The sequence below is a fragment of the Fukomys damarensis genome, unplaced genomic scaffold (assembly GCF_012274545.1).
Source record: "Fukomys damarensis isolate Sample0158 unplaced genomic scaffold, DMR_v1.0_HiC HiC_scaffold_8, whole genome shotgun sequence".
In the NCBI taxonomy this organism is placed as follows: Eukaryota; Metazoa; Chordata; class Mammalia; order Rodentia; family Bathyergidae; genus Fukomys; species Fukomys damarensis.
Genome location: NW_022900920.1, coordinates 11,998,171 through 12,001,968, shown reverse-complemented (window position 1 = coordinate 12,001,968; position 3,798 = coordinate 11,998,171).

The following is a 3,798-nucleotide window of genomic DNA, read 5'->3' as shown; positions in this document are numbered from 1 at the left end:
AAAAAAAAAAAAAAAAAGGCAAAAACAAACAAAAATCCAAAGGGTCAGAAATTAATCAAAGTGGGATGAACCTTTCTAAAACTGTAAATCATCAACTCTCTATAAATCTTGATTACTTAAATTGGAGTAAACAACCACTGCTCTGTATTTTCAGGGGAAAAGATTAGGTCCTGTCCAGAAGGAAAAAACTATTGGGGGGGGATACACTTAAATATTACTAGATACATCAAAAGAAAGAATCACATGATTAAAAACCAGAAAAATAATAATAGAAATGTGCACACAGGATCCAGGCTAGCTAATAAACTGTATAAAACAACTAGGATTAACCAGATTATAATAGTAAAATGGATAACACACAATAATATAATCTACAAAAACTAAGTAAATGGTCATTCTCCAGGTAAAATAATAATTGGCATTATCAGTAGATTTGACATTGAGGAATACCTTTACTGGAAGGAATTTCAATAGATAATATTCCAACTGAAACATGGAAGGAAAAATAACAAATGGGAAAAAAGCATTAAGGAGTATTTAAGTATATCAGTCATAGTAAAAAATGTCTAATATTTGTACAATTCATTGTCTAGATTCTAGACTCTAGAAGGAAGGAAAATATGGGACAGATTAATATTAGAATACATAGTGGCAAAAAATTTCTAAAACTGGTGAAGAGCACCAACCAACATATTTAAGATGCTCAAAATAAATGTGAAAAAAAATATAAAACTTACATAGCAATAATACTAATCACTAGTTTAAATGCACATGCACACTTACACACAATCTTCCTGACCACCAGGAGGTAAGAAGCTTTCCTCAGTTCTCTGTCATACCCTTCCATCATGAAGTTTCTGCCTTACCAAGGCTTAAAAGCAATGAACCAACTGGCTACGGATTTAACCCTCTGAATCCATGAGCCAAAACAGACTTTTTCTTCTTTAAATTGTTTTTCCCACTATGATAGAAAGCTAAGAGGCAAATGAAAATCAAAAATAGATAGAAAATAAGGAAACCAGTTGAAAAGAGGAAACAAATTTCCTTTAAAATACCAACCAAATATTTAACAGCTTGCCTGTTGAAAGAATCATGTACTCTATAACCAATAGAAAAAACTTCTTACTTTTCTGCAAGAAATGATGCAAACCTAAAACTTTAAACTCAGAAAAAAATCCCAAAGATAAAGACTGTTTCAGGAAAATAAAATCTGAGAAAACTAGATACAAAAACTTCCCTTAAAGAAATATTGAAAAGGAGAGCCATAGCTCAAGCACCGGGAGGTAGGCTGGGCCCCAATCCACCACGGGAAGGAGAACCACGCCTGCTCTCGACTCAACAGCCATCACTCAAGCGCCAGGAAGGTAGCTGCGTGGGTGCCCCGGAACTCCCATAAGCCGCCCCACTCTCAGACCTCCTGACTGTGCAAGTCTTTGGACCCACTCTGCAAAGACAGAGGTGGTCATCAAGGGTATTTTTCTGAGTTCCCAACTTCGAACATCTTTAAAGAAAGGGCGGGGGAAACCTGTAATAGAACATTGTGAAGTTCAACCATTCAGAAGGTTGGGGAACTCAATCTGGCTCTTGCAGCCCGAGGTCAGTCAGCGTCATGGGGTTCAGCCATCAGCTCACTGAGATCAGGGGTCTTGCATCCTCGCTCTGTCTGAGCCATTAAATGGTAAATACACTATATTGAAATTTTGTTCACTGCAGACATGTTCTGAACTGCTTCTTGATTTCAATTTAATTCAAATGATTTAAGGGTGATAGACTAATGACTACCACAGGTGGTCATTGTCTTAAGTTGTGCTTGATCTTAATGTGTTGCTGATTGTATCAGTTGGGGTAAATCATTGCCATTGATTTGATGAGCTGTTTTCTCTGATGTTATGAAGATGAGAATGTCTGTGGGTCATTAGAGACAAAGAAGCTAGGGTGCAACTATATCAGGAAGATTTGGGTGATAATCCAGAGATTAAACCAAGCACAATCCGACAACAAAAATTAAAATGAGAAAACACTTAAGCAAGACACAAGGACAGACTTCCAGTTTACCAATGGCAAACAGTAGGGCAAATGAGGATGAAAAGGCTGATAGTGAACCACCAGGACACCCTGAACTCAAAGCACAGGAAGTAACAAAACAGATCAATCAGGCTCGAGAAAAATTCAAAACAGAAATAATTTCCCAGATAACCATAGAGATAGTGAGCAAAATGGAAGTCGTGATTCGAGACTCTAGCGCAGAAACTGACAAAAAAATAGATGAGCTCAGGACCATGATAGAAGCCATGAAGGCCCAACATAAGAAAGAAATGGAAAAAATAAACACCCAACATAGGAAAGAAATGGAATCCATAAAACAGATTCAAACAGATATCCAGGAGATTAAACACTCTATTGAAAGTGTATGCAACAGAATAAAAGAATGCGAAGATAGGCTCTCAGATATAGAATATAAGATGGCAGTCAGTGACCATGAAAAGAGAGGTCTCTTAAAAACAGTAAGAGATCATGAGAAATCGATCCAACAACTCCTAGATGATGCAAAGAAGAATAACATAAGACTGATAGGAATCCATGAAGTAGCAGGAGAAAATACAAATAACTTTAAAAAGCTGTTCGCAGAATTAATGACAGAAAACTTTCCAAAAAGAGGGGAAGAATTTGACATTCAGATAACTGAGGCATATAGGACCCCAACTAGCTACAATCAAAAAAAATCTACACCTAGACATATAATAACCAAGATCCCAGAAACCCAACAGAAGAACAAAATACTACAAGCAGTAAGAGAAAAGAAACAAATCACATACAAAGGAGAGCCCATCAGAATCACAGAAGACTTTTCAACACAAACCCTTGGGGCAAGGAGAGCCTGGAATGAGATATTTCAAGTACTAAAAGAGAACAACCTCCAACCTAGACTGATGTATCCAGCAAAACTCTCTTTCAAAATGGATGGGGAAATAAGACACTTCCACGACAAAGAACACCTGAGAAACTACATGAATACCAAACCAGCCCTACAAGGAATTCTAAACAAGATCCTAGAAAAAGACAATGAAGGCAACAACACCATGAGGCTCAACAGAGCAAATCAAATAGGCAAGGCAAGAAATTAAAAGGAGAAGGTGAAACAGTAAAAAGAGTCAACAAAAGGCCAATAACATGTCAATAATAAGTCAGTACATATCAGTTATAACCAGCAATGTCAATGGCCTCAACTCACCAATCGAGAGAAATAGACTGGCAAAATGGAATAAGAAGCAAAATCCAACAATATGTTGTATATAAGAAATGCACCTATTGCAAAAAGAAGCCCATAGACTGGAAGTGAAAAGAGAGAAAACAATTCTCCATGTGACAGAAGCCCAGAAAAAAACAGGGGTAGCAATCTTATTTGCAGACAAAGTAAATTTCAAACCAAAACTGAATCTAGTATTGATGTAGGAAGTACTGTATCATACCTCTATGAATGTAAAATATCTAGTACCTGCTTTATGATACATAGTAGGGACCGTGCTCTATCAGAGCTACATTTAATGATATTACTCTAGAATGTTCTCCTTCCAGGTGATGATTAAGAGGCCAGTAGAAAAAATGGTGCCAGGTACCACAGCAGCAACAGAATTTTGCTGTTGTCTGGATATTATTCTTTTCTTTGTTTTTTTGTTTGTTTTTTTTTAATGGAATGTGCTGAATGTCTATAATTTTGTTCAGATGACTGCAGAACCTGGAAAAGCTGTTGCTGCTATTGATGCATAACATACTATTATTAGTCTTTTTATATAAATA